The sequence below is a fragment of the Thalia democratica genome, chromosome 1 (genome assembly GCF_965202585.1).
Source record: "Thalia democratica chromosome 1, ktThaDemo2.hap1.1, whole genome shotgun sequence".
Classification (NCBI taxonomy): Eukaryota; Metazoa; Chordata; class Thaliacea; order Salpida; family Salpidae; genus Thalia; species Thalia democratica.
The window spans coordinates 31,243,374-31,262,233 of NC_139165.1; positions in this window are offsets into that span (position 1 = coordinate 31,243,374).

The following is an 18,860-nucleotide window of genomic DNA, read 5'->3' on the forward strand; positions in this document are numbered from 1 at the left end:
AACATTAGCAAATATATTTATTGGTTATATTGAATTAAAAGTTGTTCCTGCGTTCAAAAATAATTTATTGTATCTAAGGTATGTGGATGATTGTTTTGTTTTACTTAAAAGCGAGAAAACTATGGATAAATTCTTTAATATTTTGAAAAATGCTCATGATTCTATAAACTTCACAATAGAAAAAGAAAACAATGGTGAACTTGCATTTTTAGACGTGCAAATTAAACGAAAAGAAAATAGATTTTAAACTTCTGTTAACAGAAAGAAAACTTTTACAGGATGTTATTTAAATTTTCAATCAAACTGCAGTTTAAAGAGAAAAGTAAATTTAATAAGAACTTTGTGTCATCGGGCACACAAAATTTGTTCTCCGGAGTTGCTGCTAAGTGAAATCAAACAAATCAAAACACTATTAAACAAAAACTGTTACCCACAAGAGTTAGTTAACAAAACAATTCATTTACATGTAAATAATTTGGATAGAATAAAGACAATAGGACCGGAAAAATGTGTAGTTACTTTAAAAATTCCATTTATTAATAAAAGCTCAGAGATGTTAGAAAAGAAAATTAGACAATTAGTAAGAAACACTTATTATGCAGCGAACCCTAGAATTGTTTTTACCTCTAAACCACTAATAACACCAGGTGGTAAGGATCCAGTATCAAAATTAAACAAATGTATGGTAATCTACCAGTACAGTTGCTGTTGTACAGCAAGTTATATTGGATTAACAACTAGACATCTCAGGAAGAGAATAAAAGAACACATACCAAAATGTGTAGAGAAATTTTGCCTGTCAGATAAGAAAGATGATATACCGGTTAAGGTTTTAAACGCATCTAAACGTTCATCTATTTCAGAACATTTAGTTAGTAATCCAACTTGTGCGAACAATTATAATATAGATAGATTTAAAATTATTAAAATTTGTAGCAATGTTTTTGATTTGATTAAATTAGAAGCCATTTGTATTTTGTTAAGGAAATCTGTTTTATGTAAGCAAAATAATTTTGACTATACTGTTTCTTTATTTTCGTAACATTTTATAGGAATTGTTTTCATTTTATTTATGTTTATTTTTACTGTAGATCAATTATAACGAAAATGGACTTATTTGGTTTTAACTTTTACTGATTGCTTTTGTCTTTTATTAATCTCTTGATTACTTGATTACTTGGTTATTATATAAGTGTGTAGAATTTATTAAGACAAGCAACATTATATAATTAACAAATGCTAATTATTTAATTTTCTGTTGATTAAATAAAGTCTTTTTTTAACTAAAAATTATCTCGTGAAGCGCTCATTTTTGCTTTTAAACGGTGGAACGTAATATGCCCCTGATGTTTATAAGATCTCAATAAAGTAGGGATTTCGTTGATGTACGCACCTACGTAAGGTGGGCATCACGTTTCGCAAAGCATTTAATTTAAGAACATTATGAAACAAATGTTTTTGTAGTTTGTTAAATGAATGAAGTTAAAATAAAAAGTAAACGGGAGTCTTATATGAGTGATAGAAGTATGTATATTCTTAAGCGCTATGTATAATTAAAAAGTTTTAAGTTTAAAAATAACTTAAAAACACGTCGTACTTTTATTAAAATATCAGAATGAATTAGCTATTATTTGGTTTTAAAAAGTGTTTTCAATTTATTAGTTTTATTTTAGTGTCCCTAATGTATACAGTCCTAATTGTATTTTAAACTTTAATGGACCTAATAAGAATATCGGTTTTAAATTGTTTTTACGCTGTTTGCTGAGGGAGTTTTTCGCTTGTTTATTTTAGACTACTTATTATGAATAGACTTTAGCCCGTAAACATGTAAACTTAGCCCACTTTACAAAACTTTAAAACTTACAATAGGCATTTTAGGACTTAAATTGAAGAGCAAAATAAAAGGTCCAAAGTTAAATAAATGAGAGATTTTAAATTAACATTAATTGTAGCAAATCAAAAGGTTACTTATAGTTAGTATTTAAATTAGTTGGTTTGTGATTTATTGGAAACGGATCGCTTCGGCCGCCAGGAACAAAAAAGTTGCTATTTTGATTACTTTTGTTACAAATGTAGAATCAATGATAGTAAAAATTTCAATACAGAACCTAGAAAGGTACCTGATTGGCTTATGGTAAATAAACTCAAACTAAACCTATTTAAAACCACAAGTATGATTCTACATGATTCAAAAAAAAGTTTTTGAAAAATAAAGATCTTAATGTAAAAATAGATAAAATAATTTTACAACAATAAATGGTTATAAATATTTTAAAATAATTAAAGACAGAAACTTAAAAATTTTCAGAACATATAGAAACTATAAAAACAAAAATAAAATAAAAACACTGGATGTATTATAAAAAACAACAGCTCATTTCCTAAATAAACAGCATAATACTTAATCTTTGATTTTTTGTTCATAAGCGGTATGAGGTATGGTTTGTTGTGTTGGGGAAGAGCAAATAAGAAATGTATAAATGATATCAATATTCTTATAAACAGAGCACTTAATTAATGCATACATTATAATAAATATGATGGTAGTATTAGAAAACCTAAAACCAAAAAATAAGTCTTTAAAGCCTACATTTATACGAGTTAGGTCTTTTTATGAATAAATTTAAAAAAATGTTATTAGCTATCTTAAATGATTACTTTAAGGTGTTAAAAATATCCGTAAGTATCATACGAGGTCTTTAGAAACAACTTAATTCCTACCTAGATTCAACAACAAAGGTGGTCACTAAATTACGTTATAAAATGTGTTTTTTTAATTTTGCAAAATCAAACTTAAGATAAAATTGATATATTTTACCTAAATATGTTTTGTTTTTAAGTTTTTATACTTTTTTCTTGTAATGATTAAAACGATTAATAATTATCATTAAAAAATAATCATGTCATGTAAAATAACCTTATCATGATAGTATTGTATTTGCGCTTTCAACGAATGGAAGTTATGCTTTTACCTTTATGTATATAGTCTTAACCATAATGAACACACATGTAAATAGTAGAAACATTCCACAAATTTCCGTGATTTTAAATATATATCTTATAACAGTATCTTCAACTTTGGCATGTTGAAAAAAATTCTTAATTTTAAAATGACGATCAGTGTTTAAATGTAAAGAAATTAATTAATTAAAACGGTTAAGATCAATAGTTATCATTAAAAAATAAGTACCTTATCATGATAGTATTGTATTTACGCTTTCAACGAATAGAATTTATACTTCTAGCCTTATGTATATAGTCTTTACCATAATGAACACTTATGTAAATAGTAGAAACATTCTACAAATATCCATTATTTTTGAATATATACCACGTAATTAAATATCTTAAATTTTGGCATATTATAAAAAACCGTAGTTTTAAAATGGCTATCAGTATTTTGAAAAAAATATTGTTTTTAACATAAGAATAATTTGTGTTAAAAACTTTAAAATAAAACAGTTTATTGAAGAAAATTTAAATAAACTGTTTCCAAAAATCTATTTTACATTAAGCAAATATTGCTTCCACTTTGTATAAGTTATTCTGAAGAATAAGTTATCCGTCGTAGAGAATCATTTTCTATTAAACCGTGTAGAAACAACAAGTTTTAGTTTTATTAAACATTTAAACTTTGCATCAATTTTCCACTATTATTTTACTTATTGAACTGTTATTGGTACCAGTTTTATAATTATATGATAAGTAAAAAAAACTTAATCGTTTTTAAGTTTTTTTTTTTTAGTCTCAATTTATTGCTTACCATTTATGTACGTCAATTTTTCAACTTTACTCACAAACGGTCGCTTCAGTACTTTGTGTTCAGTACCCGCTCAGTAAGATCACAACAGCGGTCTCTTGCGACTATGCCTATCTAATGATTCCTAAAAGGACGAAACCGGTCGTAGATTGTCTCGGATGCTATGGTTGTTGGTCGTGTGATGTTCATTATTTAAAAAGTTTTACATTTATTATACATTTATATTATCTAAAAAATATTCATTTTGTCGGTAACATAAGTAAAAAAACAGTTTAAACTATAAACTACAAACTTGTTAAAAGTAAAAAAACACTATAAGTGTATATGTATACTCTAATGTTGTTCTGATGTAAAAGTTTTTAGAATCGTAAATTAAAATTGTGTTTTTTATATTGCTTTGAAGGATTTGTAATTGTTAGATTCAAAAATTATTCGGAGTAAAAGAAGTATAACGTATTTCTGTTATGAATACTTAGTTTACTTAGCTTAACAACTGTTCAACTAGATAAACAATTTCATAGTTTTTAGGAACAAAAATATACGCTCAAAATCTTTGGTCCCAGGACTTGGTGCACGAAGAACCTTTCGATTATCGAATCGCGTAACACAATTACTTTTCAACATCTTGTCCGGACAATACTGTCAATAACGGCTACACATTTTATTCTAAGGCCAATAAAAGTCGAGCTATGTTTGTTTTACTCAAATTAACGTAAGCTTTTGTCTACATGTTTATAAAAAAGAATAAAGTTCATTTGTTCAAACATTACAAATAGATATAAGTAGTTTTTACTTTTTTTACGTACCAAGATTTAGAATCATTTAGTTAATTTAAATTTCAAAATAAACTTATATTTTAATTTCGTTATTATTTGGTTTATTTTATGCACAACAAATTTCTCCACCAAATATAGTATCTAAAAGTTTTGACTAATTTATTAACTAAAATAATTAATTATCAACTCATTTAGTTGTTACCGACAGTAAAGTTTGAATTTTAAGTCATTAAGTTTTATAATTAAAAAGCTTTATAAAACTTTAAACACAGAAATAATTCTTTTTAAGCAAATAAGTTTAAAATTTTTAAGTGAGCTTAAAATTAGTAAAAAACATTCAAACTAATTTTGGACGCATACATAGGAAAACCTATCTCTGCTCTGAGTATATGTGAATAAAACAGGTAGGTATTTACATGTTTGGGAGTTGAACGTGATTATAAATATCTTGGATCTGCAGTTGTATATTACTCAAGTAAAGTAAAGAAAGTGTTGTCTTTAGAAGACTTTGATAAATTTAATAATTATATGGAAGAAGTTGTAATTAAAAAAAAGAGTAATATGATAAAAGATAATAGCAAGAAATTAAATTATTTAATATTGAGAAAGTTTGGTACTTTCGCTAGATATAATGTCTTTAATTATTCTGATCGACAGTTGACTGAACAAGAGAGCCTTGCATTAAGTATTGGAATAAATTTTTCCCTTCCTCCTAAACATGTAAATAAGGAATTGATTTCTTTAAGATTTGAGTGTTTTTACAAACAACTAAGTGTGTTGAAATCTAGATCTACTGATGAAGAAACAGCTATGAAAGTTAATTTGTCATCCTTGGCATACAATTATAGTAAATCAAAGCCTGAAAAAAGTAGTTTGTTGAACTTTTTTGAAATAAGAAAAATAGTACAAGAGTTGAAAATGACAATAGTTTGATAATTTCTAAACCCGACAAGGGTAACGGTTGTGTATTAATGAACAGATCTGAATATTTGGAAAAAATGAACGATATTGTTGGTGATATCGTTCATTCACAAAATTTTAACTTTTAGGAGAAGCAAAAGAACTAGATAATATTGATAAGGTGGAAAGTGAAATTATTAAGTTTCTTAAACAGTTATTATTCAAGAATGAAATTAGTGAATCATTATTTAATTTAATTAAGCCAGTTGGATCAGTTACCCCACGTTTGTATGGCTTACGAAAAATTCACGAAAAAAACATTCCTTTGAGGCCTATTTTATCTATGGTTAATTCAGCACAACATAAGTTGGCAAAGTTTTTAAACTCGTGTCTTGAACCAGTTTTAAAACACTTCTCGTCATACTTTTAAAGGATTCATTTACGTTTGTAGACAAAATTAAAGAAATGGAAGCTAGTAATACGTTTATTGCGTCTTTTGATGTAAAAAGTCTTTTTACTAACGTACCGTTGGAAGCGGTTATTGAAATTTGTGTTAATACATTGTTTAAGTTAAGTAAACCTACAGTTAGCAGAATTAATTTTAAAAAACTTTTAAAACTTGCAACAACTGGTGTCAAGTTTAGTTTTAATTCGTTAATTTATTCACAACAAGACGGGATAGCCATGGGATCCCCCTTGGGACCAACATTAGCAAATATATTTATTGGTTATATTGAATTAAAAGTTGTTCCTGCGTTCAAAAATAATTTATTGTATCTAAGGTATGTGGATGATTGTTTTGTTTTACTTAAAAGCGAGAAAACTATGGATAAATTCTTTAATATTTTGAAAAATGCTCATGATTCTATAAACTTCACAATAGAAAAAGAAAACAATGGTGAACTTGCATTTTTAGACGTGCAAATTAAACGAAAAGAAAATAGATTTTAAACTTCTGTTAACAGAAAGAAAACTTTTACAGGATGTTATTTAAATTTTCAATCAAACTGCAGTTTAAAGAGAAAAGTAAATTTAATAAGAACTTTGTGTCATCGGGCACACAAAATTTGTTCTCCGGAGTTGCTGCTAAGTGAAATCAAACAAATCAAAACACTATTAAACAAAAACTGTTACCCACAAGAGTTAGTTAACAAAACAATTCATTTACATGTAAATAATTTGGATAGAATAAAGACAATAGGACCGGAAAAATGTGTAGTTACTTTAAAAATTCCATTTATTAATAAAAGCTCAGAGATGTTAGAAAAGAAAATTAGACAATTAGTAAGAAACACTTATTATGCAGCGAACCCTAGAATTGTTTTTACCTCTAAACCACTAATAACACCAGGTGGTAAGGATCCAGTATCAAAATTAAACAAATGTATGGTAATCTACCAGTACAGTTGCTGTTGTACAGCAAGTTATATTGGATTAACAACTAGACATCTCAGGAAGAGAATAAAAGAACACATACCAAAATGTGTAGAGAAATTTTGCCTGTCAGATAAGAAAGATGATATACCGGTTAAGGTTTTAAACGCATCTAAACGTTCATCTATTTCAGAACATTTAGTTAGTAATCCAACTTGTGCGAACAATTATAATATAGATAGATTTAAAATTATTAAAATTTGTAGCAATGTTTTTGATTTGATTAAATTAGAAGCCATTTGTATTTTGTTAAGGAAATCTGTTTTATGTAAGCAAAATAATTTTGACTATACTGTTTCTTTATTTTCGTAACATTTTATAGGAATTGTTTTCATTTTATTTATGTTTATTTTTACTGTAGATCAATTATAACGAAAATGGACTTATTTGGTTTTAACTTTTACTGATTGCTTTTGTCTTTTATTAATCTCTTGATTACTTGATTACTTGGTTATTATATAAGTGTGTAGAATTTATTAAGACAAGCAACATTATATAATTAACAAATGCTAATTATTTAATTTTCTGTTGATTAAATAAAGTCTTTTTTTAACTAAAAATTATCTCGTGAAGCGCTCATTTTTGCTTTTAAACGGTGGAACGTAATATGCCCCTGATGTTTATAAGATCTCAATAAAGTAGGGATTTCGTTGATGTACGCACCTACGTAAGGTGGGCATCACGTTTCGCAAAGCATTTAATTTAAGAACATTATGAAACAAATGTTTTTGTAGTTTGTTAAATGAATGAAGTTAAAATAAAAAGTAAACGGGAGTCTTATATGAGTGATAGAAGTATGTATATTCTTAAGCGCTATGTATAATTAAAAAGTTTTAAGTTTAAAAATAACTTAAAAACACGTCGTACTTTTATTAAAATATCAGAATGAATTAGCTATTATTTGGTTTTAAAAAGTGTTTTCAATTTATTAGTTTTATTTTAGTGTCCCTAATGTATACAGTCCTAATTGTATTTTAAACTTTAATGGACCTAATAAGAATATCGGTTTTAAATTGTTTTTACGCTGTTTGCTGAGGGAGTTTTTCGCTTGTTTATTTTAGACTACTTATTATGAATAGACTTTAGCCCGTAAACATGTAAACTTAGCCCACTTTACAAAACTTTAAAACTTACAATAGGCATTTTAGGACTTAAATTGAAGAGCAAAATAAAAGGTCCAAAGTTAAATAAATGAGAGATTTTAAATTAACATTAATTGTAGCAAATCAAAAGGTTACTTATAGTTAGTATTTAAATTAGTTGGTTTGTGATTTATTGGAAACGGATCGCTTCGGCCGCCAGGAACAAAAAAGTTGCTATTTTGATTACTTTTGTTACAAATGTAGAATCAATGATAGTAAAAATTTCAATACAGAACCTAGAAAGGTACCTGATTGGCTTATGGTAAATAAACTCAAACTAAACCTATTTAAAACCACAAGTATGATTCTACATGATTCAAAAAAAAGTTTTTGAAAAATAAAGATCTTAATGTAAAAATAGATAAAATAATTTTACAACAATAAATGGTTATAAATATTTTAAAATAATTAAAGACAGAAACTTAAAAATTTTCAGAACATATAGAAACTATAAAAACAAAAATAAAATAAAAACACTGGATGTATTATAAAAAACAACAGCTCATTTCCTAAATAAACAGCATAATACTTAATCTTTGATTTTTTGTTCATAAGCGGTATGAGGTATGGTTTGTTGTGTTGGGGAAGAGCAAATAAGAAATGTATAAATGATATCAATATTCTTATAAACAGAGCACTTAATTAATGCATACATTATAATAAATATGATGGTAGTATTAGAAAACCTAAAACCAAAAAATAAGTCTTTAAAGCCTACATTTATACGAGTTAGGTCTTTTTATGAATAAATTTAAAAAAATGTTATTAGCTATCTTAAATGATTACTTTAAGGTGTTAAAAATATCCGTAAGTATCATACGAGGTCTTTAGAAACAACTTAATTCCTACCTAGATTCAACAACAAAGGTGGTCACTAAATTACGTTATAAAATGTGTTTTTTTAATTTTGCAAAATCAAACTTAAGATAAAATTGATATATTTTACCTAAATATGTTTTGTTTTTAAGTTTTTATACTTTTTTCTTGTAATGATTAAAACGATTAATAATTATCATTAAAAAATAATCATGTCATGTAAAATAACCTTATCATGATAGTATTGTATTTGCGCTTTCAACGAATGGAAGTTATGCTTTTACCTTTATGTATATAGTCTTAACCATAATGAACACACATGTAAATAGTAGAAACATTCCACAAATTTCCGTGATTTTAAATATATATCTTATAACAGTATCTTCAACTTTGGCATGTTGAAAAAAATTCTTAATTTTAAAATGACGATCAGTGTTTAAATGTAAAGAAATTAATTAATTAAAACGGTTAAGATCAATAGTTATCATTAAAAAATAAGTACCTTATCATGATAGTATTGTATTTACGCTTTCAACGAATAGAATTTATACTTCTAGCCTTATGTATATAGTCTTTACCATAATGAACACTTATGTAAATAGTAGAAACATTCTACAAATATCCATTATTTTTGAATATATACCACGTAATTAAATATCTTAAATTTTGGCATATTATAAAAAACCGTAGTTTTAAAATGGCTATCAGTATTTTGAAAAAAATATTGTTTTTAACATAAGAATAATTTGTGTTAAAAACTTTAAAATAAAACAGTTTATTGAAGAAAATTTAAATAAACTGTTTCCAAAAATCTATTTTACATTAAGCAAATATTGCTTCCACTTTGTATAAGTTATTCTGAAGAATAAGTTATCCGTCGTAGAGAATCATTTTCTATTAAACCGTGTAGAAACAACAAGTTTTAGTTTTATTAAACATTTAAACTTTGCATCAATTTTCCACTATTATTTTACTTATTGAACTGTTATTGGTACCAGTTTTATAATTATATGATAAGTAAAAAAAACTTAATCGTTTTTAAGTTTTTTTTTTTTAGTCTCAATTTATTGCTTACCATTTATGTACGTCAATTTTTCAACTTTACTCACAAACGGTCGCTTCAGTACTTTGTGTTCAGTACCCGCTCAGTAAGATCACAACAGCGGTCTCTTGCGACTATGCCTATCTAATGATTCCTAAAAGGACGAAACCGGTCGTAGATTGTCTCGGATGCTATGGTTGTTGGTCGTGTGATGTTCATTATTTAAAAAGTTTTACATTTATTATACATTTATATTATCTAAAAAATATTCATTTTGTCGGTAACATAAGTAAAAAAACAGTTTAAACTATAAACTACAAACTTGTTAAAAGTAAAAAAACACTATAAGTGTATATGTATACTCTAATGTTGTTCTGATGTAAAAGTTTTTAGAATCGTAAATTAAAATTGTGTTTTTTATATTGCTTTGAAGGATTTGTAATTGTTAGATTCAAAAATTATTCGGAGTAAAAGAAGTATAACGTATTTCTGTTATGAATACTTAGTTTACTTAGCTTAACAACTGTTCAACTAGATAAACAATTTCATAGTTTTTAGGAACAAAAATATACGCTCAAAATCTTTGGTCCCAGGACTTGGTGCACGAAGAACCTTTCGATTATCGAATCGCGTAACACAATTACTTTTCAACATCTTGTCCGGACAATACTGTCAATAACGGCTACACATTTTATTCTAAGGCCAATAAAAGTCGAGCTATGTTTGTTTTACTCAAATTAACGTAAGCTTTTGTCTACATGTTTATAAAAAAGAATAAAGTTCATTTGTTCAAACATTACAAATAGATATAAGTAGTTTTTACTTTTTTTACGTACCAAGATTTAGAATCATTTAGTTAATTTAAATTTCAAAATAAACTTATATTTTAATTTCGTTATTATTTGGTTTATTTTATGCACAACAAATTTCTCCACCAAATATAGTATCTAAAAGTTTTGACTAATTTATTAACTAAAATAATTAATTATCAACTCATTTAGTTGTTACCGACAGTAAAGTTTGAATTTTAAGTCATTAAGTTTTATAATTAAAAAGCTTTATAAAACTTTAAACACAGAAATAATTCTTTTTAAGCAAATAAGTTTAAAATTTTTAAGTGAGCTTAAAATTAGTAAAAAACATTCAAACTAATTTTGGACGCATACATAGGAAAACCTATCTCTGCTCTGAGTATATGTGAATAAAACAGGTAGGTATTTACATGTTTGGGAGTTGAACGTGATTATAAATATCTTGGATCTGCAGTTGTATATTACTCAAGTAAAGTAAAGAAAGTGTTGTCTTTAGAAGACTTTGATAAATTTAATAATTATATGGAAGAAGTTGTAATTAAAAAAAAGAGTAATATGATAAAAGATAATAGCAAGAAATTAAATTATTTAATATTGAGAAAGTTTGGTACTTTCGCTAGATATAATGTCTTTAATTATTCTGATCGACAGTTGACTGAACAAGAGAGCCTTGCATTAAGTATTGGAATAAATTTTTCCCTTCCTCCTAAACATGTAAATAAGGAATTGATTTCTTTAAGATTTGAGTGTTTTTACAAACAACTAAGTGTGTTGAAATCTAGATCTACTGATGAAGAAACAGCTATGAAAGTTAATTTGTCATCCTTGGCATACAATTATAGTAAATCAAAGCCTGAAAAAAGTAGTTTGTTGAACTTTTTTGAAATAAGAAAAATAGTACAAGAGTTGAAAATGACAATAGTTTGATAATTTCTAAACCCGACAAGGGTAACGGTTGTGTATTAATGAACAGATCTGAATATTTGGAAAAAATGAACGATATTGTTGGTGATATCGTTCATTCACAAAATTTTAACTTTTAGGAGAAGCAAAAGAACTAGACAATATTGATAAGGTGGAAAGTGAAATTATTAAGTTTCTTAAACAGTTATTATTCAAGAATGAAATTAGTGAATCATTATTTAATTTAATTAAGCCAGTTGGATCAGTTACCCCACGTTTGTATGGCTTACGAAAAATTCACGAAAAAAACATTCCTTTGAGGCCTATTTTATCTATGGTTAATTCAGCACAACATAAGTTGGCAAAGTTTTTAAACTCGTGTCTTGAACCAGTTTTAAAACACTTCTCGTCATACTTTTAAAGGATTCATTTACGTTTGTAGACAAAATTAAAGAAATGGAAGCTAGTAATACGTTTATTGCGTCTTTTGATGTTAAAAGTTTTTTTTACTAACGTACCGTTGGAAGAGGTTATTGAAATTTGTGTTAATACATTGTTTAAGTTAAGTAAACTTGCAGTTAGCAGAATTAATTTTAAAAAACTTTTAAAACTTGCAACAACTGGTGTCAAGTTTAGTTTTAATTCGTTAATTTATTCACAACAAGACGGGATAGCCATGGGATCCCCCTTGGGACCAACATTAGCAAATATATTTATTGGTTATATTGAATTAAAAGTTGTTCCTGCGTTCAAAAATAATTTATTGTATCTAAGGTATGTGGATGATTGTTTTGTTTTACTTAAAAGCGAGAAAACTATGGATAAATTCTTTAATATTTTGAAAAATGCTCATGATTCTATAAACTTCACAATAGAAAAAGAAAACAATGGTGAACTTGCATTTTTAGACGTGCAAATTAAACGAAAAGAAAATAGATTTTAAACTTCTGTTAACAGAAAGAAAACTTTTACAGGATGTTATTTAAATTTTCAATCAAACTGCAGTTTAAAGAGAAAAGTAAATTTAATAAGAACTTTGTGTCATCGGGCACACAAAATTTGTTCTCCGGAGTTGCTGCTAAGTGAAATCAAACAAATCAAAACACTATTAAACAAAAACTGTTACCCACAAGAGTTAGTTAACAAAACAATTCATTTACATGTAAATAATTTGGATAGAATAAAGACAATAGGACCGGAAAAATGTGTAGTTACTTTAAAAATTCCATTTATTAATAAAAGCTCAGAGATGTTAGAAAAGAAAATTAGACAATTAGTAAGAAACACTTATTATGCAGCGAACCCTAGAATTGTTTTTACCTCTAAACCACTAATAACACCAGGTGGTAAGGATCCAGTATCAAAATTAAACAAATGTATGGTAATCTACCAGTACAGTTGCTGTTGTACAGCAAGTTATATTGGATTAACAACTAGACATCTCAGGAAGAGAATAAAAGAACACATACCAAAATGTGTAGAGAAATTTTGCCTGTCAGATAAGAAAGATGATATACCGGTTAAGGTTTTAAACGCATCTAAACGTTCATCTATTTCAGAACATTTAGTTAGTAATCCAACTTGTGCGAACAATTATAATATAGATAGATTTAAAATTATTAAAATTTGTAGCAATGTTTTTGATTTGATTAAATTAGAAGCCATTTGTATTTTGTTAAGGAAATCTGTTTTATGTAAGCAAAATAATTTTGACTATACTGTTTCTTTATTTTCGTAACATTTTATAGGAATTGTTTTCATTTTATTTATGTTTATTTTTACTGTAGATCAATTATAACGAAAATGGACTTATTTGGTTTTAACTTTTACTGATTGCTTTTGTCTTTTATTAATCTCTTGATTACTTGATTACTTGGTTATTATATAAGTGTGTAGAATTTATTAAGACAAGCAACATTATATAATTAACAAATGCTAATTATTTAATTTTCTGTTGATTAAATAAAGTCTTTTTTTAACTAAAAATTATCTCGTGAAGCGCTCATTTTTGCTTTTAAACGGTGGAACGTAATATGCCCCTGATGTTTATAAGATCTCAATAAAGTAGGGATTTCGTTGATGTACGCACCTACGTAAGGTGGGCATCACGTTTCGCAAAGCATTTAATTTAAGAACATTATGAAACAAATGTTTTTGTAGTTTGTTAAATGAATGAAGTTAAAATAAAAAGTAAACGGGAGTCTTATATGAGTGATAGAAGTATGTATATTCTTAAGCGCTATGTATAATTAAAAAGTTTTAAGTTTAAAAATAACTTAAAAACACGTCGTACTTTTATTAAAATATCAGAATGAATTAGCTATTATTTGGTTTTAAAAAGTGTTTTCAATTTATTAGTTTTATTTTAGTGTCCCTAATGTATACAGTCCTAATTGTATTTTAAACTTTAATGGACCTAATAAGAATATCGGTTTTAAATTGTTTTTACGCTGTTTGCTGAGGGAGTTTTTCGCTTGTTTATTTTAGACTACTTATTATGAATAGACTTTAGCCCGTAAACATGTAAACTTAGCCCACTTTACAAAACTTTAAAACTTACAATAGGCATTTTAGGACTTAAATTGAAGAGCAAAATAAAAGGTCCAAAGTTAAATAAATGAGAGATTTTAAATTAACATTAATTGTAGCAAATCAAAAGGTTACTTATAGTTAGTATTTAAATTAGTTGGTTTGTGATTTATTGGAAACGGATCGCTTCGGCCGCCAGGAACAAAAAAGTTGCTATTTTGATTACTTTTGTTACAAATGTAGAATCAATGATAGTAAAAATTTCAATACAGAACCTAGAAAGGTACCTGATTGGCTTATGGTAAATAAACTCAAACTAAACCTATTTAAAACCACAAGTATGATTCTACATGATTCAAAAAAAAGTTTTTGAAAAATAAAGATCTTAATGTAAAAATAGATAAAATAATTTTACAACAATAAATGGTTATAAATATTTTAAAATAATTAAAGACAGAAACTTAAAAATTTTCAGAACATATAGAAACTATAAAAACAAAAATAAAATAAAAACACTGGATGTATTATAAAAAACAACAGCTCATTTCCTAAATAAACAGCATAATACTTAATCTTTGATTTTTTGTTCATAAGCGGTATGAGGTATGGTTTGTTGTGTTGGGGAAGAGCAAATAAGAAATGTATAAATGATATCAATATTCTTATAAACAGAGCACTTAATTAATGCATACATTATAATAAATATGATGGTAGTATTAGAAAACCTAAAACCAAAAAATAAGTCTTTAAAGCCTACATTTATACGAGTTAGGTCTTTTTATGAATAAATTTAAAAAAATGTTATTAGCTATCTTAAATGATTACTTTAAGGTGTTAAAAATGTCCGTAAGTATCATACGAGGTCTTTAGAAACAACTTAATTCCTACCTAGATTCAACAACAAAGGTGGTCACTAAATTACGTTATAAAATGTGTTTTTTTAATTTTGCAAAATCAAACTTAAGATAAAATTGATATATTTTACCTAAATATGTTTTGTTTTTAAGTTTTTATACTTTTTTCTTGTAATGATTAAAACGATTAATAATTATCATTAAAAAATAATCATGTCATGTAAAATAACCTTATCATGATAGTATTGTATTTGCGCTTTCAACGAATGGAAGTTATGCTTTTACCTTTATGTATATAGTCTTAACCATAATGAACACACATGTAAATAGTAGAAACATTCCACAAATTTCCGTGATTTTAAATATATATCTTATAACAGTATCTTCAACTTTGGCATGTTGAAAAAAATTCTTAATTTTAAAATGACGATCAGTGTTTAAATGTAAAGAAATTAATTAATTAAAACGGTTAAGATCAATAGTTATCATTAAAAAATAAGTACCTTATCATGATAGTATTGTATTTACGCTTTCAACGAATAGAATTTATACTTCTAGCCTTATGTATATAGTCTTTACCATAATGAACACTTATGTAAATAGTAGAAACATTCTACAAATATCCATTATTTTTGAATATATACCACGTAATTAAATATCTTAAATTTTGGCATATTATAAAAAACCGTAGTTTTAAAATGGCTATCAGTATTTTGAAAAAAATATTGTTTTTAACATAAGAATAATTTGTGTTAAAAACTTTAAAATAAAACAGTTTATTGAAGAAAATTTAAATAAACTGTTTCCAAAAATCTATTTTACATTAAGCAAATATTGCTTCCACTTTGTATAAGTTATTCTGAAGAATAAGTTATCCGTCGTAGAGAATCATTTTCTATTAAACCGTGTAGAAACAACAAGTTTTAGTTTTATTAAACATTTAAACTTTGCATCAATTTTCCACTATTATTTTACTTATTGAACTGTTATTGGTACCAGTTTTATAATTATATGATAAGTAAAAAAAACTTAATCGTTTTTAAGTTTTTTTTTTTTAGTCTCAATTTATTGCTTACCATTTATGTACGTCAATTTTTCAACTTTACTCACAAACGGTCGCTTCAGTACTTTGTGTTCAGTACCCGCTCAGTAAGATCACAACAGCGGTCTCTTGCGACTATGCCTATCTAATGATTCCTAAAAGGACGAAACCGGTCGTAGATTGTCTCGGATGCTATGGTTGTTGGTCGTGTGATGTTCATTATTTAAAAAGTTTTACATTTATTATACATTTATATTATCTAAAAAATATTCATTTTGTCGGTAACATAAGTAAAAAAACAGTTTAAACTATAAACTACAAACTTGTTAAAAGTAAAAAAACACTATAAGTGTATATGTATACTCTAATGTTGTTCTGATGTAAAAGTTTTTAGAATCGTAAATTAAAATTGTGTTTTTTATATTGCTTTGAAGGATTTGTAATTGTTAGATTCAAAAATTATTCGGAGTAAAAGAAGTATAACGTATTTCTGTTATGAATACTTAGTTTACTTAGCTTAACAACTGTTCAACTAGATAAACAATTTCATAGTTTTTAGGAACAAAAATATACGCTCAAAATCTTTGGTCCCAGGACTTGGTGCACGAAGAACCTTTCGATTATCGAATCGCGTAACACAATTACTTTTCAACATCTTGTCCGGACAATACTGTCAATAACGGCTACACATTTTATTCTAAGGCCAATAAAAGTCGAGCTATGTTTGTTTTACTCAAATTAACGTAAGCTTTTGTCTACATGTTTATAAAAAAGAATAAAGTTCATTTGTTCAAACATTACAAATAGATATAAGTAGTTTTTACTTTTTTTACGTACCAAGATTTAGAATCATTTAGTTAATTTAAATTTCAAAATAAACTTATATTTTAATTTCGTTATTATTTGGTTTATTTTATGCACAACAAATTTCTCCACCAAATATAGTATCTAAAAGTTTTGACTAATTTATTAACTAAAATAATTAATTATCAACTCATTTAGTTGTTACCGACAGTAAAGTTTGAATTTTAAGTCATTAAGTTTTATAATTAAAAAGCTTTATAAAACTTTAAACACAGAAATAATTCTTTTTAAGCAAATAAGTTTAAAATTTTTAAGTGAGCTTAAAATTAGTAAAAAACATTCAAACTAATTTTGGACGCATACATAGGAAAACCTATCTCTGCTCTGAGTATATGTGAATAAAACAGGTAAAAACTTTATTTCAGCTATGGGGCTTTATTTAAAAACTATACCTTTGCTGTTGCTAAGGAAGCAAAATTGTTCAATTTTGTCAATGAAAGCTTAGTGGTGTAAATTTAAAACAGTAAAAGTTCATATATTTAAACTTTTACCTATACATAAGTAAAATAATGCATTTTTATAACTAAAGAATTAAATCTTTGCAAATTTAATCTTATTTAAATAGCTTAACTTTAATAGAAAATCCATTTAGATACTTTCAAAGCAATTACAATAAGTTATTTTATACTAGTAAAATTTACCATTAAGTTGTTCAAAATAGTAGAATATAATGTGAATTAGTATAGTGATAAGATAAGTACTAAAAAGTAAGCTTTTATTTAAATGACTTAGCTTTAATAAGATATGCAATATTGTAGCTCCCAGTAGATTTGAAAATTCATTTCCCTTTAAAACAAGTTTGTTCATTTTAATTTTATATTTATAAAAAAAAAAATCTCAACAAATTTTACAGTGAGTTTCTTCTTAAAGCATTTAAACCTGAAAACACAAAACAAAAGTTTTTCTTTATAATCAACCATGTTTAAAGCTATATGTTGTTTTCCTTATTTTTGAGCAAAATAAATTGTATCTGAATAAGGATTATTTATCAATGCTTTTTTTATGAAATTAATTTTTTTTAAATAACTTTTAATGTTAACTCTCATATGCTGAAGTTGAATTTTAGTTATTTGCAAAACAAGTAAAATAGTTAAATTAACAACTATACATGGTTATGTGAACATTGTTTTACATAATTTTTTGAAATTTTTCGGATTTTATTTCATATTTTAATTTATTTACTTTTTTTTCAATAGAAAATGTTTAAAAGACCTAAATTTACATTTATAATTAAAAATAATCAGACTTCATTCTATGCTGGGTCTCTAGTGTCTGGTTTTGTGCATATTCACTTACCCAAGGATTTAACATCTGTGAAAGGTTTGTTTTTTTAATTAAAGTATGTACTAAGTGAGTTTACAGCAACTTATATTTTTCAAAGATATTTGTTTATTTAAAGATTAAAGTTGTTTTATTATTTTGCTAAGCTTTATATGTACTACTTATATACTTATAAAAAAAACCTTCATTATACAAAATATATTGGTAATTACCAATATATTTTGACTTTAAATTCTTATTTTGACACTTAGCCTTACTGCACTTAATGTAAGTAAAAACAAAAAAATCATGTCCAAGTACAAACTAAATTATGTTGGTAACACACAACTTCTTTAAATATTATGTTAAAAATTTATGGGGAACACTATTTACTTTTTACAAAAACAAGTATGCTATCTGCATATCTTAATAATATTTTTAAAAGCAGACTAAATTTTGACATAAAAGCGATCATAGTTCGATCATTAGTTCCTTTTATGGAAGGGGTAAGCAAAAAAGGCAAGTAGATTGTTTCACCAAAATCTTTATTCTTCCAAAATGATAAAGAAATCTCCACAAAACTTTTTCAGTCAAACTTTTATATAATTTAATTGAGTATGTCAGATGTAATTTAAAATTTTAATTTGTTCATTTTTCAAAAATAGACTTCTTTTACTTTTTAATGAAACTAATTTTGTTTATATGTTTATACATATATATATTTAT